The sequence below is a fragment of the Petaurus breviceps genome, unplaced genomic scaffold, assembly GCF_028583685.1.
Source record: "Petaurus breviceps papuanus isolate PSGF00001 unplaced genomic scaffold, PetGlider_PUasm1.0 90644, whole genome shotgun sequence".
Classification (NCBI taxonomy): Eukaryota; Metazoa; Chordata; class Mammalia; order Diprotodontia; family Petauridae; genus Petaurus; species Petaurus breviceps.
Genome location: NW_027187298.1, coordinates 3,311,949 through 3,339,233, shown reverse-complemented (window position 1 = coordinate 3,339,233; position 27,285 = coordinate 3,311,949). Strand labels below are relative to the sequence as shown.

At 38.4% G+C, this 27,285-nt stretch overlaps 1 long non-coding RNA gene across 1 annotated transcript in view; it reads left to right on the top strand.

Annotated features, from left to right (window-relative positions):
* The window catches only part of LOC138143509 (uncharacterized), a 174,019-nt gene that overhangs the window by 145,111 nt on the left and 1,623 nt on the right, over positions 1 to 27,285 (top strand). Inside the window, exon 4 of the long non-coding RNA XR_011163706.1 lies at positions 25,621 to 25,687. This is a non-coding gene — a long non-coding RNA (uncharacterized lncRNA). The remainder of the gene's footprint in view (positions 1 to 25,620; positions 25,688 to 27,285) is intronic.

Genomic DNA, 27,285 nt, shown 5'->3' with positions numbered 1-27,285 from the left:
TATATTTATAGTTCTGTAAAATGTATATCGATGTTCAAAAGGAGTATCCTGAAGTACTTCAGAAAAAAATTCTGACTGATTAACCAGAAAATTAAGTTAGTCAGAACCCAACTCTGGCAACATCCTAATTAATTAATCGAAATATTACTGCATATTCATAGAGGGAATAAAAAGCAAACAGTGTCCAAAGTTTAAGTAATTGCAACATTTAAAAAGGTGTCTGAATCATTTATCTTTCTAGATAAATATCTCTCTGTGCACAAATGCCTATGTTATAATACATATGTATATACAGACATACATAAACATATGTATGTGTATATAAGCATTTATATACATATACGCACATTATGAAACACACCTATCTGTATAAATTCATGGAGCTTAGTGAATTCATTTACTGGGCAATATTGGTGGGGGGAATCTTGTTGGCAATGACTTTGAAAGCAATATCACCATCTCTGGAAATCCTTAGGCACACTTGTAAATTGCCTAAGCAAATTCAACAATAATGACCTAATAATTAAATATATGCATAGAGAGCTGATCTGTGATAGAGACAACACATTTTAAAACACTTGGGGATCATATTTCAAGCTATCTCAAAAAGGACACTATTCCAAAAGGATGAGAAAATCATAGATAATCTTTCTACTAAAACAAAAACAAAAGAGAACTGAAAATACATCTACTTGTCTGCTTTCTCAGCTCTATAAAATCCCAGTGAGACTGGTCTATGTACTCTTTAAAGTGGTCCTTGATGAAAATATGAGAAAGAAATAGGTTATCTTTCATAGATGATTTTCTGCAAAAGACTGTTTCTTAAGAGACAAACTAAGATAAAGAGAACCTCTGGGATTTCTTGTCTATTGTTTATTGATTTTTTTTTTAAATACGGAGGCATAACAGAATGAAATCTTAAAGCCTATTGTTAAAAGGTGTCACCTATTGATTTTTTTTCAAATACATAAAACTCTACAGTATTGTCCCTATGGAAGCCACTGTGTTCAATGACCCTCTGAGCATTGACTTTAACTGAGGCATTTAAAACAGACAGCTTTCACAAGAATTATAGAAGGTATGCTAAGCAAAGTTTAAGAAGGAGGAGGAAGAGGAGGAGGAGGTGGAGGAGGAGGAAGAGGAAAAAGAAGAAAGAAGAAAAGAAATGAAAGAAAGAGGAAGGAAAGAAAGAAGGAAGGAAGGAGGGAAGGCGGGAAGGAAGGAAGGAGGGAAGGAAGGAAGGAGGGAAGGAAGGAGGGAAGGAAGGAAGGAGGGAAGGAAGGAAGGAAGGAAGGAAGGAAGGAAGGAAGGAAGGAAGGAAGGAAGGAAGAAAAAAAAAGGATTCCATATGGATGGCAAAATTATCCAAATGCTAGATAAATGTAACTCCAAAACACTCTGAAGCCTCCTCATGGAATTTCATAGCAATGAAAGAGAAGAGCATCCCAAGGATTCACAGTGGAAAACCAAACTGTATGAAATATGTATGTTGTCCAGACCATGAAATGTAATTGGATGGGCAGTCCATTAATCTATTCCATGTGTGTGCATGCATGTGTGTATGTGTATGAATGTCCTTTATTGCAGATGTACAAGAGCCTTGAACAGAAATAAGTAGTAGGGCACAATTACACTTGAGGAAATATGGAGTGCTTTCAGTGATATCAAACTGTTCGTTGCCAAGAAAGTCTATCTTTTTAGATCCAATATTTTCAAAGTGATACTATATACTGATACATATATCTAGATGGTACAAAAAGCGCTTCTCAGGAAGGCCTGAGTTCAAATCCTGACTCAGAAACTTTCTTGTGTTATCCTGAGCAAATCACTTAACCCCTCTCAGACTCAGTTTCCTTATTTGTAAAATAGGGATAATAGCATGACCTACCTATAGAGTTGTTGTGAGGATTAAATGAGCTAGCACATGTACAGAACTTTGTAAACCTTAAAGTGCTATAAAATGCTAGCTATTTTTATAAAATTTTAGCAAATTATGGAATGTTAGATTTCTCAAAAGAATTAAAATGCCAAATAGTCTAAAAGATAGGGGAAAGATGTGTGTTGACAAAAAGCAGTTTGTAGCATTTTACCATGATGACTTGCTTGTGACAAGAGGCACATATATACATATGTATATATATACATATATAGAAAGAGAGGCATATGTGTACGTGTATGTGTATGTGTACGTGTATGTGTATGTTGCCTAAGAAAGTCAAGACCAGAAAGAAAGGGGACCAGCCATGGAATGAGAGTGTGAGAAAACAGATGAACAGCATAAGTTCTGTCTTGGAAAGCTGGTGATCTTAAAAGAACCCCAGAAAGACCTCTAGTGGATTGGGTAGATCCTCTTTGAATGATTAACATAAAAAATTGGAAAGGAAATGAGAGCATAGTATAACATCGTATATAATAGACCAATGATTGTGCATGGAATTGAATCAAATGGAATAACACAGGGTAATAAGTAGAAGAGAGTCATGATCTTCAAGAGTGGGTACTCACAGCAATGAGATCATGTATTAATCAGAATATTAGTTTACACATTTGTGATATTATAAATGGGTATAAAGTTTTTTTTTTTCCCACATCCATGACTTCATTTAATCTTTGCTCTACCCTATCAGGTAGTTAGTGCAAATATCATTCTTACTTTTCATCTTAAGAACCTGCAGTTCAGAGAGGTTTGATGACTTTCTCAGCATCACCCAAGTAATAATAGATCCAGAAGTCAAACCCAGGTTATTTGGTACCAAGTTCCATCAGTGATTTTTCTTTCTTTTAAATTATCTTTTATCTCTCCCTTGCCCTCTCCTTCTTTCTTTTTCCTTGCCTATTTTAACAAAAATATAAAATGAAAAACATTTTATTTTACGTTAAAATTAGCAACTATCTATTTACTTTCCTTCCCCTTTTCTCTGAGAAACAAAAGAAAAACCAAGCCTTGTAACAAATGCATAGTCAAGAAAATAAATCGCCACATTTACCATGTCCAAAAAATGTACATTTCATTCTATATCTTAAATGTATCTTGTCTCCCTTAGGCATTGGGTAGTATTCTTTTCATCATCAGTCCTTGGGATTCATGGTTGGACATTAGGTCGATCAGAGTTCTTCAGTCTTTCAAAGTCCCCATAAATCTACATACATATGTATGACTATGTATCAGTGGAATACAAGAGTATGCACAAACATCTAGCCTTATAAACTTATACTTTAGGACTATAATAATGCTATGAAACAGAATGTCCTAATTAAGCAATATCTTTAATTATTTTCTCATGTTTTGTGAGATTTATTTGAAAAATTAAAGGTATTAAAATGGACTTATCAATTATCTGAGCATTGGATGGAACATTTGTTTTCCAAGTAGCAGTGTGGTAGGCTAGTGATTGCTGGATTTGCATTCAGAAGACCGGGGTTCCTATTGCTTTTTCTGCCACTTAGTGTCTACGTGACCTCAATGATATTGCTTCTCCTCTTTGGACATCAGTTTTCTAATCTGAAAAATGACAGCATTGGACCAGTGGAACTCTAAGGTCTTTTCTAGCCCTAAATCCTATAATTCAGTCAAAAACTTTCCAGCTTCTGTTCCACTTTAAGATGGGCCTATCTCTTTGGCATTTGGGGGAGGAAAAATGTAATCATTTAATGGAAGTAGGCTAGGATGTGAACAACCATCTTGCAAAAAAGTCAAAAGACAGGAGAGTTTTATGAATATTTTAATAATAAATAGTGGTTTCAATGGTATATCATGCATATTTTAGGACTTTCTGAAGCATGGTGTGTGGGGTTTAATCAGACTCTTATCTGCAGTAACCTTGGCAAGAAATAAGTTGAGTAAATATTTGGGGCCTTTATCAGCCATCACAACTACCCCTGTAAAATACCCTTGAAAGGCATCAGTGAAGACAAATTACCCATTATTAAGACTGACCTTTAATGATATGCTGATGACATGAAAATAAAGATAATAAATATGAATCTACTTTATAACCCCTACCTTCCTCATCTCTGACATTTAGGCTCAGTCTCTTATGCTCTTTTTAATGTAAATAACTAGAGCCAAGCTCCAGAGTCATTTATTTTTGGAAAATATACATATTCATAGTTCTGAATGAAGCTAGGGACACCAGAAACCTCTTCAGCCCCCAGTACTGAGCTGGGGCTTCACTCTTTCTGGTGAGTTAAGAAGCAACAATGGAAGAAACCCATCCAGGAAGCAGGGGGTTTTCAATTATCCTGTCAGAACTGTGGCACTCTCTCTCCTCCTCTAATACTTAAGAACATCTGCAGGCTTCTCTCTGCAGCCAGGGCCCTGCTACCAGCAACTGCTCCATGTGTACTGTAATGAGCTGGCTCCCTGCAAGACAGAGATTGTCACCTTCACAACATGTCTGCATCCCAGCCAGGCTCCGAAGCATAAACCTCAGCCCCCTTCCTGACAGTCTCTCTCTTTTCCTATGGTAGGACTCCAGTTCCACATACTCCCAACATCCTCTGTTGTTTCAACAACAACGAAAAATACTCAAATACTTTTTCCTAGAATAAATCATTTCATGGAGAAAGCTCATGGCAAAGAACATGGCAGATTCTGTTCCAACACCTCCAAATGTGGTGCTAGTGGAAGACAAAAAACCTGCAAGTTTGAAAAAAAGAGGAAAGAAACAGGATTTTGCAAAATAGGATAGAACTATAACATAATGAGACTGTTAAATTAGTCCTGTGTATTGTCCCATTTGTAAATTTCATGACCCTGCTATTACTTCTTTGGATGATAAATGCATTTTATACAGTGTAAACATGATTGAGCAGGTTGTTGTCAAATTCCAAATTTTCCAATTTATGCTCAAACATAAGAAAACAATCAAAGATATTACTTCAGAAAAAATGAAGAAAGCATTTGAATAGTGAATGGAGTGATTGCAATCTGCCCTTATCTTATTAAAGATTATTATTACAAACTTTATTCCCACCCCAAGAATCTTTAAGTTGAACATGGGAGTCATTAGTTCCTTTATTTAAATCAACTATTTAAAAAATTATGAACTTAAAGATCTTTGTAGAGTCTATGTCAATATTCTAGAAACATTACTTTTAAGGAGAATAGAGTCATAAGATCATCTAACATTCTAATCTTACTCCATGTTGCTATTTCTATCATTACCAATTCTGCTACTGCTGTTGCTACTGTTATAATTACTACAAAGGATATTTGATTTTATAAATGGAAATATTCTTTTTTACCAGAGCCTTAGTAGATGGATTGTGTAGCCAAAGAAATTAATAACTTATTGGCCAAGCTTCTGGGGATAAAAATATCAATAATAATAGCTAGCATTTATAAAGATCTCCACACTCCACAAAATGAATTCTTTAAAAAAAAAAAAAAGTATGCTGTTCTCATATCACCGTGTTTCCCAGCATGCCCTTCCTACTCCCAGAGAGACATTGATAACAATAAAACAATAGAATAGAAAATAGGGGGGAAATCAACAAAAACAGCCAATACAAAACATAAACAATAAAATTTTTAGATTTTCACACTCATAATTCCCTTCCTCCTTCAACAATCTCCTTGCCTTAGCAAAGAAGGGAGTGAGATAGTGAGATGCTTTCTCATAAATTTTTTGGGGGGCTAATCTTGGTTGTAATTTCATACCATTTAGTTTCCTTGTTTTGTTTTTGTTGTATTTTCCCCATTTACATTATTGTAGGTTATGATTATGCTGCTTTGTGGTTCTGCTAACTTCACCTTGTATCAGTTTATATGTCTTCACATACTTCTCTGTGTCATCATATTCTTTGTTTCTTACAATGCAGTAATATTGCATTACATTTGCATATTACAACTTGTTTTGCCATTCTCCAATCAATGGACAATTTATAAAGTATATGCCTAATAACAACTCTGTATTATATAGAGAGTAAATATTATTCTTATATAACAGATGAGGAAATTGAGACTCAGAGAGGTAGTCTAATTTGCCCATAATTACACAGGGGTTTAGAGCAAATGAAATAATGTATGAAAAGCCCTCTGTAAACTTTAAGAACTTGTATGGAGGCTGGCCAATATTATTTGGATTTCAATTAGTAGAGTCAGGAAAAAGAAATCCAATAGAATAAAATTCCTTAAAGAGTTGAAATGTTCTGTTTCTGTTTCCGTTTCCTTAATGTCTAGCAAAATGTCTTATCCTATGTTTAATAAATGCTTATTGCATTTAGTTGAATAACCATTCTTTGAACACAAACTCAAATATTGTCTTTTCCTCAGGTCACATGCATTTTTGTGCATTTCAGTTGTGTGTGTGTGTGTGTTATCCTTTTACTAGACCATAAGCATCTTGTCAAGAATCATGCCTTATGTAAATTTTGTTATCTTTCTCTGTATCTAGTACAGTACTATAAATCCAGTAGGCATTTAATCAGCATGTGCTGAATTAAGCTGGAAGACTATAAAATCATAGAAGCCTAGGGAGAAGAATGCACCTAGAAAGACAAAGTGAGCAATAGCTTCAAAAGGTTCAGAGAGATAAAGAATGAAAGACAAAAGGCCATTGGACATGAAGAGATTATTATTTGCTCTGAGCCTCAGTTATTGCATCAATGACATCGAAATAATAATCCTTGCATCATCCACCTCATACAGTCTACTTGCCACTCAAATCACCTTGTATATGTTTCATATACATATAGCTTTGAAAATGTTATTTTCCTTGGCTAGAATGAAAGGGTTTCGAGGGTGGTTACTGTTTTCATTTTTGTCTTTGCATTTCCCTTACCTAATATACTGCCTTTGGTATTTGTTGGTTCTAATCCAACCAGAACAGGGTATCCAATGTTTGCAAGGAACTGGGCAAAGGGGCTGCAGCAAGTGAGGAGAAGGGCTTTATATGACTTATTTCTGCTGAGCCCTGGCGGGGCGGGTACTGGGGTATCTGGTTGGATGTTGCAGGAGTGCTGGGTGAAGGGAGTAAATTAGAACAGTTGGAGTGAAGAGAATGAGAGACATCATTCATTGGGAGCGGGTTAGAGGAAACAAAGGAAGAGAGGTGAATATTGTTTATTTAAAGATACACTTCAGAGACTAGCCCGAATGGAACAGAATTCAATCTGCAAAGTAGCAGGGATGTAAATTTGGGGCAGATAGTTTGGGGCCAGATTGTGAAAGGGCTTGAATGGCAAACTAGGGATTTTTTACTTTATGCAGTAGTCAGTAGTAAACCATGAAACGTTTTGGAGATGATGAAAAGTGTTTTCAGAAAGTAGCAACAGGGTGCTAAACATAAAGAACTCTCAAGTGGGAAATTAAATCTGCATTGAAATGAGGAGATAATGAGTTAGCACTAAAATATATTGTGCTTTCACCTAGATCCCCAGATTACTAGGGGCACTATTGGAAAGTGAATTATTCCATTAGAATGTGAGCTTCTTGAGGGCAGGGCATTTAAAACATTTTTTCTAGGGGCGGCTAGGTGGCGCAGTGAGTAGAGTGCTGGCCTCAGAGTCAAGAGAACCATCCAGCCTCAGACACTTAACACACACATACACACACACACACACACACACACACACACAAACCTAGCCTCATGACCTTGGGCAAGTTACTTAACCCCAATTGCCCTCCAAAAAACAAAAACAAAAATTTCTTTTAGCTTCTTTTGTATTCCCGCCATTTAGCATAATGCCTGATGTACAGGAAGAGCTGAAGTAAATGCTTGTTGACTGACTCCTCTATTCTAGCAAATCAGTCTTTTGGAATCAGGGAATGCCATCTGAGAATCCATTTTGGCACAGACATATGCCGTGCTTTGGAAATTAGACCCTCATTGAGTAAAAGACAAGGAATGCTTCTTCATCAAGGTTTTTTTTATTAATGTTTTGCTAAACATCATTGGTATGGCAGTGCTCATCCTACATGATCTGGCATGTCTTTTCTGTCAGACTGAGAGGACAGAGAGATTTAGATGTACCAGCCAATGTATGAGTAAGACTCCACCTCCCAAACAGGATCTCATTAGAAAATCCCACAGGAAATGCCGGTATCCTATTTCCCTCTGACCATATATATTTTTAACTTGTTATTTCAAAGAAACAACCATAGTTACAATTCCCAGCACAATCCCAGACATAGATGGACTTGTCAGTCACTTTGAGATAGAAATGACATTTCCAATAAAAGCTGGAACTCAATAACCAAGGGAAATTTAATAACACTACAAAGAGGCGAAGGGTTAACTGGGCTGCTGTATTATGAAACAGGTAGGAGAGGCTTTGATTGATTTAAAGAGTAACTTTTAATTCTTTTTATTGTTCTGTTTTCAGAAGAGTCAGAAGACCTGTCTTTATATCAGTTATTCCATCTCTTAGCTCCAGCCTCTTTTAATCAGAACGTTATTATAATAATACTTATTATCATAATCTTTGTTATAATATTATAATAATCATAGCACTTTGGATACAAGTTATAACGCCTTTTCTCAGTAAGGGGAAATTCACCAATGTTAAGAGAAGTTAGTATACTTTTCCCATTTTTCTTGACGTTCAACCTCTACCTGAAATTAGACCATCAAAGGAATTATCTGTTTCACATGGTATTCATTTGAAGTGGTGAAGTGAAAGTTATCTACCTGGGAATGAGGAGATGTGGGGTTTGGTTTTGGCCCATGTGTTTTACTTGCCATGTGATCTTGGGCTAGTTCTATGGTCCTTAATTTCCCCATCTGTAAAATAAGGATATTGGACTAGATGGTCTCTGTCAGCTCTAAAATGCTACCATTGAAACTTTAAAAACTAAACATCTTTTCATGTTCTATACAATAGCCACTGGGATTGCTGTTGTGTTTCTAATCCAAGGGCTCGCTTAGTGCTATCTTAATGAAGGCTTTATCCCCAAATGCCTTTCTTTCATAGGGAAGAACACTGTGTAAAATTAAATATTGATGCCATTCTAACAGTAACACATGCGATATGTGCCTTGTGTACGAAATATATACACAAACACTTTTATGTAAATATATAATAATTAAAACTGTTAGAACCAGATGGGTGTCAGTGAGACAAGGCAGCTGTCTTAAAGCACATTCAAGTGTGTTAGTTCACCCTTCGTCTCTCATTGCCAAGAAGGATAGAGTGATGCATTCAGCCACAAGAAACCAGCTCAGGGTGTCAGAAAAGTAGGGAAGGAGTGGTGGGAGGAGAGAAAGGGAGAGAGGGAGGGAGACAGTGGGGGAGAGAGAGAGGGGGAGAGAAAGATGGAGGAGGGAGAGGGAGTGGGAGGGGGGCAGGTAGGGAGAGAGACAGACACAGAGACATAGACAGAGAAAGAGGGAGGACAGAGAGACAGAGACAGACTGAGATGGGAGGGGAGAGGGAGGGAGAGAGACAGACAATACAAAATGGCTTTTTGCATGGGTGTTCTTAGATGCAGGCTGGACTCTTTAGCAGAGCTGCTGGCTGGAGGCAAACCCTCTCTTCTCCAAACAGCTGTAACAAATTTATTTTTTTGGAGCTGACTCTTTAGCTTGGCTGAATAGACTACTGTTTCGAAGTGTTTCTACTTGTCTCTACTTGGGATGGCTGGCCCCTAAAAGTAGCAAGGCAGAAGGTTGATCCCTCTGAGCTAAGGGGCTATGCCCTTAGTGGGGTCGGATTTCAGGATTTCAGCACAAGCAGGGTAAAACAAACAAACACACAGACAGTATACTTAAGCATTAAGGCAAGGCAGGAGGAGCATAGAGAGGGGTTTTTCCTTATCGCTGCTTCTAGAATACATAAATAGAGCCTTGGTTTGAAGAGGAAACAAGTTTTGTTTGGTTTCAGCTCCCCCACCCCTCCCAGTGAGAATATATAGGTGCCCTCCCAAACGCCCAATGGAATGATGGAATGAGCCCAGTAAGATGAATGGCCTTGTTTTGTCTTGAAGGCTTAAAAGCCTTCACCATCCTCCCTTCCAAATGTTTCGGGTCCTGGCGATTTTATGAGTCGTGGAGTGCACCTGACTTCTGGGTTAGGTGCTTTATAGCCAGGGCTGATCTTAAATCACCAGTGATTGAGAATAGCCACTTCAGAACTCCGCCCACAGTGGGGGGAAGGGAGGGAGGAAACCAGGTATACCCTACTGGGGCCCTACTTCGAGCCTTCTTCCAACTCCCCTCCCCTCCTTGTCCTCAGGGCCTGAACACACTTAACAGCATTTCTCCAACTGCAGCATCAGAGCCTTATACATACTTACCTGTGTCCTGACCCAACTTCTAACCTTTATTGTTTGGATCTACCCAATTTTTATTAAATGTGCTTTAACTCACTTTAGCTTTTCTATTCTAGTGGGAGGCGGGGGTGGGGGGGACTTTTGCTTCCCAACCTTAAGCGGAAGATTTGACTTAGAGCTTAAGATACCATTCAGGCTTGAGCAGCAAGAAATAATAACATACAACTCCAGGTCCCAGAACCTTTGCCTTTGTTCCCAGGTAAGCTGCTTCCATTGGCATCACAAAGAAGAGTGTCAGTGGAGTGGGAAGGGGGAATGGAATAGCTTAGAGATCCCAGGACCCTAAGCAGAATAAGAAAAGCTGAGTACCCCCTCAAAAAATAGCTTGCCCTCAAAATGAATAGTTCCATTAACATACATTACCATTAGAAATAGATTTTAAAATATCCAGTCTTTTCAAGGGAGTTAATTTCTGTTTGAATAGATGTATGTATCCTTTCCCTGGCTCTTACATATATCCTTTCCCCCCTTCTCCCTATGCACATCTGGAAAATCTCAAAGGAACCATAAAGAAAGTGAAAGAATGATTTAGAGTTGCAATTTAATATATGTGAAAGGCTGAAATCCTAGAAAAATACTCATTCAATGATAAGATATGTATTAGTTCAATGTGTTGTTTCAAGAGGTTTTCTTCATTTGAGAGACTCATAAAGATCAATATAAGAGGTTTCCTTTTAAGTAAAGTATCTTTTTTTCTGTTGGGTCAGAGCCATCCCAGAAGTTTAAAATACTCCCCCTCCCCCCAAGCCTAGCAATGCAGTACTGTGTCCTCTAACAGGATTTCCCACCTTTGGTTTTTGAGGTTTTATTCAAAGTTGCAGCCCATACCATAAGAGTGCATTTCAGTGTTTAAAAATGTGGCTCTTAAAGACATTAGCAGCTGTTTCTTTTTTTTCTCATTTTGAAAAAGGGGAGGCAGCAAACCCCAACTCAACTTATTTTTCCCTCTGAATGAGAAACAACAGCTCAATTACTGCACTGATGGGTCTTGTAGGAGAGGTCTCTAAACCTCATACCAATTCCTCATATTTCATATACTACAGGTTCGTCAAACTTCTATTTTAGGCAAGTGTTTAAAACAGTTCCCTTGAAATGACTCTGACAATACATGAATCAGGGTAAAATTAGCACTTAAAAAAAAGAAAGTAAAAAAAGAGAAGAAAAGAAAAACAAAGCTAGCATTTGAAAAATAAAGCCCTTCATAGGGATGGCTGAGAAGTCTCTGCAGGATCTCCTCTGAGTTCCCCCGGGGAAGGGCCCTGCCCCCACTTCAATATTGTAAATTGTGACAAAACTAGTTTTCCTTTTTGCTCTGTTTTGATCATCGGTATTTTTCTCTCAATTAAGATGTTGAATATATGTTGATGATGACACCAGATGAACTCTGTTAACGATAGAGGAAAGTGACTTCTGTAGGGGTTTCTTTCAATCTTTGACTTCTCAAGTCTAGAAAATTTGATAAATCCTTAACTTAACTTAAATTTACGAAGAACCAGGAGGGAGGGAGAGAGGGAGAGAGACAGAGAGAGAGACAGAGAGAGACAGAGAGAGAGAGAGAGAGAGACAGAGAGAGAGAGAGAGAGAGAGAGAGACAGAGACAGAGACAGAGAGACAGAGAGAGACAGAGAGAGAGAGACAGAGAGAGAGACAGAGAGAGAGAGAGATCTGCATTTCTGTGCACATTTAGGGAAACTCATAGAATTTTTGACTAGAAGGGGTATTAGAGATAAGCTGCTCCAGCCCTATCACTTTATAAACGTAGAAATTGAAGCTCACAGAGATTATACAACTTGCCCAAGGTTGCACAGATATCAGTGATGAATATGAGACTAGAATCCAGGTCTCTTGACTTTCACCTCAGTGTTTATTCCACTGTGCCATTTGCCTCCCCCAAGAGGCCCCATTTAATTGGATCTGGCATTGAATGAGGCCTGTTTTTAATTAGGTTGCAGTATTACAAATGCAGCTCTCTTGGTCTGCTTCCCTGATTGCTTGGGAGTGATAGAGTCAAGTACTAAAGCCTGAGGGTCTCCTTTTCCCTGTTATTTGGCCTATCCTACATAAACTTCTCTTTCTCACATAGTAGAAGATAGGATCCAGAAAAAGAAATGCAAAACAATAATAACTGTTATAATTCTGTTGTTCTATAGTATAGTTGTACTAACACTAATTCATGTGATCCTTTTAACAACCCTAGTAGGTAGATAGTATATATTTGGATCCTTCTGTGTCACAAATGGGAAACTGAGACTCAGAGTAAAGTCCCTTGACTATGGGATGTAGGTAAAAATCAGTAGTGACATGATGAGATTTGACACCAAATTCACTGCTGTACCCACTAAATCAATTATAATTTCTATAGAGACCAAAACGAACTCAGAGAGTGAATCAGACCATAAAAACTTTGAGAAATATAGTGAGAACCTCAGGCAAATGACTTAGGCATTCAGAAGCTCATTACCTCATCTGCAGAATGGGAATAAAAATAATTTTGCTCCCTGAGGGCAGGTGGTCAGCAGATGATTGCTTCCAAGGCTAGAATCTGTGGTTCTATGAAAAGTACAAGATGAATTAAGTTACTGGTTAAAGATGTAGGAAAGAAGTGGTATCATAGTGTGGAGACTAAGAAAAAAGAAGAAAACATTTCTGATGTAATGTGCAAAAAAGGAAAAAGAAAGAAGGAAATATCTCTGATGTAACGTACAAAGACAGAGCCCTTCCTTTTTAGGACAGGTCAGAAAGAGAGCTTGGTTTGGAGCACAGCTTGACCATTTGCTACCTCTGTGTCTTTGGGCAAGCAATTTAATGTCTCTCAGACAGTTTTCTCATCAATAAGATGAGGGCATTGGACTAGATGACCTCGAAAGTTCCTTCCAGCTCTAAATTTGTGATGCTACCTACAATCCATGGTCCAGCCCTCTGTCACCTCCTGACTGAATCATCTCTTCTTGGACAAACCACTTTGTGTTTTTGACTTTCCATTTTCTCATCTGTAAAAGAAGGATAATAACACCTCTCCTGCCCACCTCCCAAGGTTGTTGTGAAGGTCACATGAGGTAATGCATAGAAAGGCACTTCAGAACAGTGAAGCACTTTATAAATATAGAGGAATGTTAGTCATAAAAAGCAAATGTTTGAAATAGCTGAGATCTGTTTATATGATCCCTCACTTTTCTGGAGATAATATCTTCACCCGAAGGCAATCTCTAAAGTGTAACATTTTTCAGACACTCTGACGGGCATATAGGAGACATTTTAGAGCAGGTAGACCTTCTAATGCCATATTACATATCATCATATTAGACAAGCAAACATCTTGACTAGTTCATTTATACCTGTGCTAGGCTTTTCCTGAACATGGATACAGTTTGTTTCTCCAACCCATTCCCAAAGCATCTGGGAATCCCATTTTTCACCACAGCTTGAAGGACATTATATAGGGGAAATGACCATAGACTGAGATTTAGGAGCCTGGATTTACATCCCTTCTCTCTCCAGCTAATTGTGTAAACTTGAGCACTCATTTACTTTGCTGGACATGGATCTTCTATTTAAAATGCAAGGATTTGAATAGATGTTTCTTCTAGCCCTAAAATTCAATTCTTTCCTCCCTGAAAGTCCCTAATCACAACTTTTCTTCTTTTCTATACCTCTACAATTCTTTATTCTCTAACATCTGTTCTCTGGGAGGACACCAGCAGTCCCCTAAACTCTCCATATCTATCTACTCTGAGCAATGGAAATAGCCTTGGGGGAGAAAGGTCCTTAATGCACATGGCCTCAGGGTCATTAGAGAATGAGGGCAGAGAGGATACTTCACTTTTTTAGGATAGTGGATTTTAACTTCCGGATAATGTTTGGGGCTTTTCAATAACATTTTCATGGCTTATTCCGAACATCAAACAATTGAGATCTTGAAGGGGATATTCCAGTTTCAACCTCCTCTTCTTATCCATGAAGTAATGAAGGACTGCCCACACTCACATAGGTAATATTAAGCAATGGAGTTAGAATTTGAACATAAACCCTCTGATATTCCAAATTTTGGTCTCCTATAGTATTCTTTCTTATGTTACACTCGTTTTATATGCAATAAAGGGGCTTCTATAAATATGTAAACCTAGTCACTTTAGAAGTGGCCTCCATTATACACACACACACATACACACACACACACATACACAGAAGTAAATTTCATTGGCCCTGATCTCACTATTTAAGGTTTTTTTCTTTTTTCTTTTTTAAATGTTGCTTAACTGGAGTTACTCTCCTAAAGATTTACCAAGACTTAAGCCTGTTTATGACATCTTTTGTAGGCTTAAGGAAACGGCTAAGCAAAAAAAAAAAAAAAAAAAAAAAAAAAAAATCGAAAAAAGTACCAGAAGGAAAGTAAGGGGAAGACAGTTTTATAAATTCCCCTGGACTCCTGACAAAAAAGATAGAAGGGGCGGCGGGGCTGGGGGGGTGGGACTTGCTGTAAAGATTTTCTGCTTTTCCCTTCTAATCTTTCTTGCATTGGCTTTGTTTGTGCAAAAGCTTTTTAATTTAATAAGATCAAAATAATCTATTTTACATTTTATAATTCTCTCTATCTCTTGTTTTGCCATGAATTTTTTCCTTCTCCATAGATCTGACAGGTACACTTTTTTTTTTCATTCTTCTAATTTACTTAAGGCGTCTCCCTTTATGTCTACATCATATACCCATTTTAACATTATCTTGGCATATAGTGTGAGATGGTGGTCTATACCAAGTTTGTATCCTATTGTTTTCCATTTTTCCAAGAAGTTTTTGTCAAATAGTGAGTTATCCCAAAGCCTGGGGTCTTTAGGTTTATCAAACACTAGGCTAATATGGTCATTTGCTACTTACTGTGTCTTGTGTATATAATCTATTCTACTGATCTCTCACTGGGTTTCAAGTTCTGAGAGGGGAAAGTTGAGGTCCCTCACTAGTATAATTTTGCCATCTGTTTCTTCCTCCAACTCACTTAATTTCTCCTTTAAGAACTTGGATGCTATACCACTTGGTGCTTATATGTTTAGTATTGATATCACTTCCTTATCAATGTTACCTTTTAGCAAGAAATAGTTCCTTCCTTATCTCTTTTAATTAGGTGGTTTGTGTGTGTGTGGTTGGTTGTGTGTTTGCTTTTCAGAAGGAAATGGCAAATTACTTTTGTATCTTTCCCAAGAAAGCCCCAAAGAAGGTCACAAAGATTTGGACATGACAGCAAAATGACTGAACAATTCCTCATTGGGAGAGAGAGTGATGACTCCCTGCTACATGACTGTGTGAGGGGTAAAGTTGTTTTGATTACTTGGAAGAAGAGAGATCATCCTCTCTGAAAGAAGAATTTTCAGGGAGAAATCAATAATGAGGGGAAAAAAGACTGAAATAGGCAGACATGTAGAGGATAAGGGGCCTCAAGATGTTCCTGATTTTAAACTCACCTCCCTGGCGACTTTGGGAAATTTCCCCTTGGGTAATATTGGGAACTCTGCTTCTGCCTCTCTCTGTCTCTGCCTCTCTCCCTTTCTCTGTCTTTCTTTTTTTTTCTCTCTCTGGTGATGTGAGACATTTTACTCAATAGGAGAGCTCATTTATTCTGTGTATCATCTGGTATATCCTCCTATTTCTGTTTGCTAACCGTTTGGGTAAAGGATTTATTTACTATTAACTATTTGCAATGGTCTTTACTGTAACTACCATTTAGTGGTAAGGAACCAAGCTTTTAGTTATAAACTACACACCTTCTTCTTTAAGGGACACTGACCAGAAAGAAGCTTGATCCTAAGAACAAAGTCATTTCCCCTAGACCATCAATGTTTAGGGAAGCTGATAGATATTTCTATTCTGGTACCCCTCTCTCTAAGGAGAATAGAGCTCCCTGCTTCTCTGGACCCCCTCTAGGCCATACTCAAAGTTTTCTTTGGAGAAGAGTGGGCAACATTTCAAAGAAATCTATTCATGCCTCCCGGTAAGCCTCCATACATAACCTACAGGGAAAATGTGCACATTCTGCCTATATAGTGCTGTTGTATTGGGTGTGGGAGTTGATTAGGACATAGCTGATTAGTTGATATGCCCTCTCCCTTAAATCAATTGAAAAACTTATAGAAGGTAAGAGGAAGAAATGAGAGAAAACAAGGTGTCATGTCTCAAACAAAGAGTAAAGAAGGGATTATATACTCCTTTTTGCAATATGATCAAAATGGATGGGAATCAACGGCAGCTAGACTTGTTTGAGGGAGGAGACAATATTGAGGGATGTGACACTTGGCATCAGAGAAATGAGTTGGTTATAAAGAAGGAAAACAGTCCCTGAAAGGGAATCATTCTTTGCAGTTTTGAAGTGGGGATAGTGGAAGGGATGGAGAAGGTTACCACCCCTCCTCCTAGCTCCCAGAAGTGAAAGACTCACAACAGGAGACACTGTACCCAGCAATTCGAATGTGTTGAGCATGATGAGTTTGATTAGCGTGACATTTGGGAGGTAGGGAAAGAGCCAGCACTGAGCATTGGATTTAAACTGTAGGGAAGAACAGACTTATGGAGCACAAGTAAGTGATGTTCTTAGAGTTGTTGTGCCCAGGTAAATCAGCAGCAGGCCATATTAGAAAGGAAAAGGACATTAGGGCCCAGCAGCACTAGAGGTATGAGTTGCTAGGCCCTGTGTGTGTATGTGTGTGTGTGTGTGTGTGTGTGTGTGTTTCTCAAGTCTATATCAGAGGTGTAAAACATGTGACCCACAATGCTCCTAAGTGCAGTTGCCAGAACCAGATGAAAATCTAATTGGACAATATTTAACAAAATAAATAAAATGTGATAAAACACTGACAATATTAATATGTGGTTTTCTAAGTCAGTGGGTGGCTCTTGGGGACACCTATGCATGGTCATGCATTTCTATTTGAGTTTGACACCGCTGGTGTACATATTATGTGTATGACTACTCTTCTTACTGGTGTTGTGTACAGTTGTTCCCTAGGTTTATTTCTAACCCTATGGGTAAAATATTTGATTACAATTGCTCTTACCATGTCATCTCAGTAAGTACCTTTGCTTTGAGCTAATTGCATTTTGCGTTTTCCTAGGAAAGGTAAGTTTGCCAATGAAGGTTCATGAACCCGAGGTAGTTGACCCCTATAGAACTGAACCTGTAAATGTGAGTGCTGGTTGGGGGAGGAGTTATTCCCAGAGGGAGCGCTACACAGGAAAACTCATAGAGTAGATTGCCTATTATTCATTCAGTAAATATTGATTAAACATTTACTATATGCAAGGTAATGTGCATTATGTTGTCATTCTTTCTATTCTTAGGGGTTTTTTCCCCCCTTCAGGGGGCTTGTGCTATCATAAATGTGACATTAACCAAGGTACAGATATTGAACTAGAGGAAGTTAATTCACTTTTTAGACATCAGTCAGGGTCTGTGATTTAGTCAGCATGGGGAACTCCCTTGTGGGAATTCCTTTTACCCATGCAGATCTGTCTATGACTTAGCAGCTGAACCCTCCAATATGTGCTGTCTTTCTCTATTAGGATGTGAGTTCCCCAAGAGCACAGACTCTTGCTTTTTTTGTTTTGTATCTTCAGAACTTAGCACAGTATTTTGCACATAATAAGCCCTTAATAAACACTTTTCATTCATCCATTTTTTTTTCATTAATAAACCCAAGGGAACTATGACCTCAGGCACAGAGAGGTTAGTGACTGTCCCAGAGTCCCATAACTAGTGTCAGAGGCAGGGTTTGAATTTAGATCCAATGGCAGAGATGCTTAGTCCGTCTAAATCTCCTGCTTTTTCTGGTCATGAATCCCCTGTTGGAATCTGGCATACTTATTGTGTTTACCATACATTTTGGGCCTTGATTTCACACTTTATTGCATGTTGTCTCTTAGCGTTCTCTAATTATTTCATGTGGGTAAATAGACAATCCAATTCAGCAAGTATTTGCTGTTGAGTGCCTACTCTATGCCAAGTCCTGGGGGGGACACAGAGAAGTATGAGACCCAGTTCCTTCCACAAGGCAGCTATAGTTTAGCTGGAGAGACAAGACTCACGCACATGAAACAATTAGTGAGCAATAAATGACATTACATAATCACATGCTAATTGATGTGATACAGATGATAAGTGCAGCAAGAGTTCAGGGAAGGGAGGGATCCCCGAGGCTGGCAGGAGGAATCTGACAAATCTCATCTCCCCTAAAGGATTGTAAGCTCCCGAAGGGCAGGGGCCATGCCATTTATACTCCGTAGTTATTCTCCACAGAGCTCAGCACAGTTTTAGGCACAAAATAGTTCTGATGATATTTGTAGAATTTTATAAAATGTTGCTGGGTCCTATTAGAGATCCTGAAAAACTCACTGTGGATCTTGTGGTGCAGGGGATTGTGTGTAGGATGTGGAGTCTTGAGAACCTGGCTACAAATCTGCATTCTTCCACATACTCTTTACCACATACTTTACCTTACCCAAGGGTAAGTCATCTTATCACTCTAGACCTCATTTTCCTCCTCTATTAAATGAGACTGGACAAGATTACCTCCAGGGTCCCTTCTACTTCTGTATTTATGATCCTATGATCTGTATTAGAGGGAAGGCATTGTTTATTTGTTTAAGGATCATCTGTTTAGAAGACATCATTGAGGAAAGCTATGAAAGGAAAATTCAGTGGTCAGATAGCATGAATGAAAGATCTTTAAATGGACATGTCCACTGAGGGATCATTAGGCACCCAGACACTATCTATATGTACACATATATACATACATACACACATACATGTGTGTTTTTAAGAGAGGGAAAGAAAGAAGGCAGTGGAATCACTTCAATACAATTGATGGTTTGTCAATGGTGGATTTATAGACAGGGACAAGGATCTCCGAGGATGAAAAGTCATGAAGCCTTTGTAGTCTTGATTAGTGAAGAGAATACCCATACTGATAAAATCACAGATCCATGAAAATATCAAGGATATGGGAAATCTGAAAAAAAAAATGTTACTAAACAAAGAAGTACATATCTTGTCATATTTTGATGTAATCTTTCAAGACTTTAAGCAGTTTAGAATAATTGTTTTAAGCTCTGTAGGCAAGCCCAGGAGGATTTCCTAAATTACTTCTCTTACTTGCTCAATTGAAATTATATGTGTGTGTGTGTGTGATTTGCAATTTTGAAGCTGTATATGAATATAAGTTTATTGTTTTTACTGTCAATCCCATTTCATCTTTTTTGATGGAGTTTAGATGGAAACGGTCATAGGATAAATTGGTATCCTACTATCCTTTTATATTTAACTTTATTATTATTAGAATTTTGGGCAAGGAACTCCTAGCTGAGGAAACTCCCTCTACTAATGCAGGTTTGTACCTTCTCTGCAGTTTAAGAGTCTTTGAGATTTGCTTAGAAACCTGAGAAGTTAAATGATCTGCCAGGGTCTTACAGCTAGTATATGTCAGAGCAAAACTTGAACTATTTTTCCTAACTTCAAGGATAGCCTTTTTCCTATTATATATTTTACTACATATTTATGCTGAATGTTATTCTGTTTGATTACAATGGTGATGATGATGATGAAGACAATGAGGTCAATAATGATCATAATCTTTGTCATTTCTTTGAGGTTCTCTCTCACACACATACATTCTCTCACTCTCTGTCTCTGTCTCTCTCACACACACACACACACTCTCTTTCTCTCACACACACATATATTCTTTCTCCTTTCTCTCTCTTTTTCTCTCTGTCTCTCTCTTCCTCCTTTCCTTTTTCCCTAGATCTTTGCTGTTCTGGTCTACCAAGCTTTAGGTCATTTTCCCTCTTTTTTCAAGAAATAGAAAGAAAGATTGCTTTACATGCTTTTTCTACAACTTAATAATTGCCTTAAAACACGGGAACTTTATTATACACATTAATGTCCTATCATATACTTGGTCTTCCAGTTAATCAGTTTCCTTAACTCTATCAGTCAAGCATTCATTAAGCACCTACCATATGCCAGATGCTTATACTGGACACTGAAGATAAAAAGATCAGAAGAGTTCCTTTGGTGGAGCTGATGATATGTAGGAAAGACAGCTTATATAAGTGACATAAAGAAATACACAAACATATACACATACACATGCACACATAATATGTATTCATAATCTATTGTATATATGTGTGTATATATTGCAGAATAAATCATATATATATGTACACATATGTATATATATATATATGTGTGTGTGTGTGTGTGTGTGTGTGTATGTGTTCCCAAATAATGAAGCTTAAAACTTCACTAAGACTTTTGGGATAGCCTGTATAATACTTTAGGGAGGGAAAGTGCTAGCAATTATGTGGATAACAAAAATCAGGAAAGATTTTATCTAGAAATTGGTGCTTGAATTGATTCTTTTTTTTAACTTTTTTTTTGTATCCTTTGTGCTTAGCACAGTGCCTTACACAAAGTAAGCATTTAATAAATACTTCTTGAGTGATTGACAAGAGACTGCTATGTTACCTTTCTAGGTTTATTTCATATTATTCCCCTTTATGGACTTTATATTCCAGGAAAACTGAACTATCACTGTAGCTGTTTCCAGAACCTGATATTCAATCCCCACCTCTGTTCATAGACCTCATGAAATAAATGAACTATGAACTATTTCCTTATTTCTTTCTACCACACATAATCTTTCTGTTCTTTCAAGGATCAATTTAAGTGCCACTTCTCTATGAAATCTGTCCTGACTACTACCTGCTCCCCTCATTTTTAGAGATCTTTGCTTCCTCAAATTATCTTCTACTTATTTTTTTTAATATTTTATTTTTTAAAATTTTTTTCTGATTTACATCATTCATTTCCACCAGATTTTGGGTTACACATTTTCTCCCTATTTTTCCCCTACCCACTGCCCCCAAAATAGCAGTCCCACAGTATATCCCCTCCTCCAATCTGCTCTTTCCCATATCTTCTCTCATACCCCATTTGACTTTTCCAGTAGGGCATGGTGGATCTCTGTGCCCCGGTGCTTGTATATCTTATTTCCCAATTACATGTAAAACAGTATTATTAATAGTATATATATATATATTTAAATATTTGATTTTAAAACTTTGAATTCCAGATTCATTCCCTTCCTCCCTTGTCACCTGCCCTTAATGGAAACATAAGCAGTTCAGTATAGGTTGTACATGTGTAGCTTATGCAAAACATTAACATAGTTGATATATTGTAAAAGACTGACTATATTTCCCTCCCTCCTATCCCACCTTCCACTACTTCTATTCTCTACTTTGATCCCGTCCCTTTTCAAAAGTGGGTGCTTCCAACTTCCCCCCAGCCTGCGCTCCATTCCATCATCCCCCCTCTCATCCCCTTCCCCTCTACTCTCCTGGAGGATGAGATACCCTATTTAGTGTGTATTTCATTCCCTCCGCAAGCCAAATTCAATGAGAATAAGGTTGACCCATTCCCTTTTGCCTTCCTATTCTTCCCCTCCATGGTAACCATTTTCCCTTGCCTCTTCTATATGAGATAGCTTACCCCATTCTGTCTCTCCCCATCTCCTCTCATTGTATTCTTCTCTCACCTCTTAATTTCATCTTTTAAGTATACTGAGAAAAGTTTCATCAGTTACAATTATTGTTTTTACATGTAGGAGTGTTAATAGTTTCACTTTGATAAGTTCCTTATGGTTTCTTTTCCCTGTTTACCTTCTCATGCTTCTCTTGCTTCTTGTATCTGAATGTCAAATTTTCTATTCAACTCTGGTTTTTTCATCAAGAATGCTTGAAAGTCCTCTATTCCACTGAATGAATATATTTTCTCCTGAAACATGATACTCAATTTTGCAGGTTAGGTGATTTTTGGTTTTAATCCCAGCTCCTTTGCCCTCTGGAATATTATATTCCAAGCCTTTCGATCCCTCAGTGTAGAAGCTGCCAGATCCCAGGTTATCCTAATTGTGTTTCCACAATATTCAAATTGTTTCTTCCTGGCTGCTTGCAATATTCTCTCCTTGATCTGGGAATTTCGGAACCGGGCTGTAATATCCCTAGGAGTTTTCTTTTTGGTATCTTTTTCAGGAGGTGATTGGTGGATTCTTTCAACCTCTATTTTGCCCTCTGGTTCTAAAACATCAGGGCAGTTTTCCTTGAGAATTTCTTGGAGGATGATTTCTAGGTTCTTTCTTTGATCATGGCTTTCAGGTAGTCCAATAGTTTTTAAATTATCTCTCCTGGATCTATTTTCCAGGTCAGTGGTTTTTTCAATGAGATATTTCACATTGCCTTCTATTGTTTCATTTGTCTGGATCTGTTTAATAGCTTCTTGATTTCTCATAAAGTCATTAGCTTCCATTTGCTCCAATCTAATTCTGAAGCAATGATTCTCCTCAGTTGAGCTTTTGGGATTCTTTTTCCATCTGGCAAATTTGGCTTTTTAAGGCATTCTTCTCCTCATTGCTTTTTTGAGCCTCTTTTGCCATTTTAGTTAGTCTGTTTTTTAAGGTGTTATTTTCCTCAGTCAGGCTATTGACTCTCATTTCGTAATTTTCTTGCATTGTTCTCATTTCTCTTCCCAATTTTTCCTCCACTTTTCTTATTTGCTTCTTAAGGTCCTCTATGGCCTGTAACCAGCTCATATTTTCCTTTGATGTTTTTGGTGCAGGAATTCTGACTTCACTGTCTTCCTCCTGTTCCATTCTTTGATCCTTTTTGTCCCCAAAATAGGAGTCTAATATTGCGTTCTTCTGTTTGCTTTGTTTCCTTTGCCTGGGCATGTTGCCACTCAATTTCTTGACTTTTGGGCTTTTTGCCGCAGTAGGACTCTGCTACCAGACAGGGGAGCTTCTGTCCCAACGCTGGAGTTTTCTCAGCTGCTGGAGGTATTAGTTGGGAGCCCTTGCTGAAGCTGCCAGATGCTCTGGCAACCTGGACACACACCCCAGGACCTCTACCATAGACTGCAATCCAGATCCAAGCAAGTTAAAGCAAGAGCGATTACCCCTCAGACTGGTTGCTTGGTCCCCCTATACTCTGCAGGCCAGGAACTGAAGCTACCACATGGCAGCCCTGGCTGCATCACAGCCCTCAGCGGCTTCTCACCCCAGGGGCAAAAGCCAAGCCACTCCCAACTACTGGGTCCCAAAGTCCGTATTGCACTGACCTGTCACTTTGTCCTTCGCATCTATGTGTTGATAATTCTGGAAATGACCACAGCTGCATGTGATCTGGAGGCCCTCCACCTGGCAGCTGGTCAGGCTGCCTTGGGGCTAAAACCTCAGTGTGGAGCTGGGCTCAGCACTGCACTGGCTGATTCCTGATGGCCTGCCAGGCTGTCCTCAGCAGGAGGTTAGCTCCTCTGTGTCATTTTGTGGGTTCTGGAGCTCCAAAGTTTGTTGAGAGTCCCCTTTCACACAAATTGGGGAAGCTGGAAGCCAGGAGCCGCAGGGTGGACCTGCTTCTACTCTGCCATCTTGACTCCTGAAGTGATTCTTAAAAGAAGGAAGAACATAACCTATTTCTTCTACCTCAGCCACCTAAAAGGATAGTCATACATTAAATCTTAGCCCTCACCATATCTGTACTACTTTGATCATGGTGAACTCTGAAATTCCTTCCTCTGATTATAATCTCTTTCTACCTCTCTTTTTGCCTTCTGCTTTTCAGTTTTTTGGTAGAACTCTTACTGGTTTTTTTGCCCTTACTGATACCTTCTGTTTCTTCAATTCCTCCCTGTTCTTCCCATCTGTCACCTTTGCTCTGCGTTCACTTCCTTCCTTAATAATCTTAACCTTATAGTTTGCCACTTTAATCATTATCCACATTTCCTGACTCTCTTGTCCTTTAGCTGTCCATACCTTGACAATGCTCAATCTTGAATTGTCTCTACCATTTTCCTATTCCACTGAGCTGCTGAAAACCTCTAGAGGAAGCTGTATCTCTCTCCCCACTGCATCCACTATGAATTTATCTTATCTACAGGCCCTTAACTGCTGTGGAACAAAATTTTTATTATTCTTTGACTGCTGGATTTGTATCAGAGTTCAAATCCAATCTCTGCTGCTTATCACCCATGTGACCTTGGGTAAATCACTTAATGTCTTTGGCCCTCAGTTACCTCATAAGTAAAATGAGGTGTTTGGACTATATGATCCCTATGGTCTCTTCTAGCTCTAAATATGTATACTGTGTCATCTAGTACCCAGAGGATGTAATTACTTCATTAGAAATTAATTAATATAAATAACTTTAGCTGGTTTTTACTCCTTACTAAATTGTGTCAAAATTTTGAGCTGCTGTTGAGAACTCAAAAGATATTCAGATTTTGTCTTTTGGGGATCATGTAAACATTGCATGTCTTTTCTTCATCCATTGAAACTCATTAGATGAATTATGAATGGCTTGGTTATTTTACCCTAAGACCTATGTAAATAAAAAATGACTGATAACACCTGATGCAGTCAACTTTTTGACTAAGAATTTTCAGTACATATTTGGAAAAGTTTTATTGTTGAATTTTAAATTAGTATCAGGTAGCCAATTAGCTGGATTTAGCTTAAAAATGACTGATAGTAAGATAGTTTGCTGATGGTAGTAGAAGTTAGGAGTAGTAGAATGTAGATGTGAAAGAACACCAAAGACAAAAAACACGTACTTGATACTTTTTGCCTTGTCAAGGACAAAAGCCTTCAATTTAAATTCCATTCATGCTTTAAAACTCATAGCACTTATCAGATACAGGAGTGGGCAGTGGAAATGGTACTAAATTTAGAGTGACAGGACCTTGGTTCAAATCCTGGCTTTCACATTCTGCACGTTCCTAGATCTTGAGAAATCCATTCTCTTATCTGGGCCTCAGTTTCCTCACCTATAAATTGGGAAGGATGGACTAGGTAATCTTTATGGTTCTTTCTAGCTCTAAATCCTATGATATAGCAAATTATTTGTATTATAATCATGTATACACGCATATATGTATGCATGCCCATATTTGTAGTGAAAGTTTATCATATGCTTAGACCACCTAAGATGGTGTTACAATAATAGAAGATGGTGGTTCTAGGAGTCTGGAGAGCTATTGTACTCATATTGTACAGTGGGCCTAGCAAATGGTTGGGGGCAACCATTTTCCACTGGGAAACTAACTGCATCTTTAAAATTGGCTAAATCAGCAACTCAGGTGACTTTTTCTACATTTGTCTATGAGAGTAAATAAATGTCACTTAAAGAAGGTGACACCATGTGGTAAAGGGATGGAGGGCCAGAAAGATTCTTCTTCTGCCTCATTTTAATCAATGTAGCCCTGAGAGATGGGCTTTGGTCTTTGATTTTATTCTTTTCTCTTTTAGGTGCAAGAAATAGAGCCTCCAACCTGGGAGCTTCAGCCATTGGGATCTGGGAGTACAATGACCCAGGGTGGGTATTTCAGCCAGCCCAGGTGTTAGGACTTGAGGTTCGAGAGTCTGAGGAATTTAGCCCAGTAGAGCTTTGGACTTGAATTTGGTGAAACTAATACTGTGTAGAAACTGAGCTAAGCCAATTGCCCTCCGCTCCAAAGAGAGCAGGAGAGGGGGAGGAATGAAGGTGGGAGGATGATTATGCCCCTGAGATGTGGGGGAAAGTGTTTGTATATCTGTTCTTGCTGTATTTTTAAAGTAAATATCCCATTTTAAGAGATAATTAAGTAGTTAGATGGAACTGAGGTACTAGTTATTGCATCCCTAAAATGGAGGAATACAATTAGTAGGGGCTTGATATGATGGCAGAGAAAATAGATTTCTCAAATCCTTCAGGGTACTAGCATGGAAAATGTGACAGGCCTAGCTCTCAGAGAATGGGGTCAAAGTCAATTCATATTATATTTGAAGCCTTGTCTGGGATAAAATTGGACCCTTTGTATTTGTGGAGACCCCTGCCAAGTTCTCTACCCAGGACTTTACATTTTGGATACTCTAGAATGAGAGCTTTAAAAATTGGCACAAAAAATATTAGACTATAATTTGTGCATTTTTAATCTCTCTTTCTAGTATGCGTTCCCTCTAAAGTAATTTCCAGTATTGGAGGGAACATAATCGATGGGGATATGAGCCACTGGCAGAGAAAAGAGACTGCACAAACCCCTTATGGTACTATAAAGCCAAGGGGATGGGAGGCGGGGGCAGGGTTAAAATTTAGCAGACCTAGCTGTGAGAAAATAAAGCCAAAACCAGAGGGGCTTTCTCTTCCTCTCAGTCCTCCCATATTTGCCTTTACATGTAGCAACAGAACCAAAGGCACTATGTGGCAGCTTGATTTTCAGAATGGGAGATATTGCCAGCCAGGAGCTGCCTGTGGAAGGGACTCCTTTTGAGGAGTGGGATGTGTTTCTCCATTTCCCCTTCTGTTGATCATGTAGCTTTGAAAGGGAGCTAGCTATTGGACCAGTAGGAGACACTATATCGAGGAAGTAGAGACCTGCATTCCAGACACAAGTGCAGAGAGAGAAGGTCACTGAAAAGAAAACTTTAGAGATTCTTAGCAGCAGGGAAAAGAGTTGGATTATGTAGAGGAATAGACCCTGGCAACCTGGCTGGGAAAACTGTCCAAAAGGATTCATCCAAGGGATGCTTCATTAGGCCATGGAGGCCTCCTAAGACAGAAAGGATTTTGAAACTCTACAGCTATGAGCTTCCTTTCAGTGTATACCTCCCGACCACTGTACTCTTTAAGTTTGAGCCTACTCTACTCATAGAGAATGGGTAATTGTGGGGCAATGAGCCCCAAGGTTTATGAGGGGAATGCCTTATAACTATCGTCCTTGCTATGTCATTTGACAAGATTTCTTTGCTAAGAGCTAATTGAGTCTAGAGACTAGCATGCTTCTTGGGTCATGTGAGGTACAGAAGTAGAAATAAGCAGGATCCAATCCCTAGATACAAGTACAAACTGAGTTAGGACTTAAGAAGGACTGTTTTACATATGTGTATGTATATATATATATATATATATATATATATATATATATATATATATAT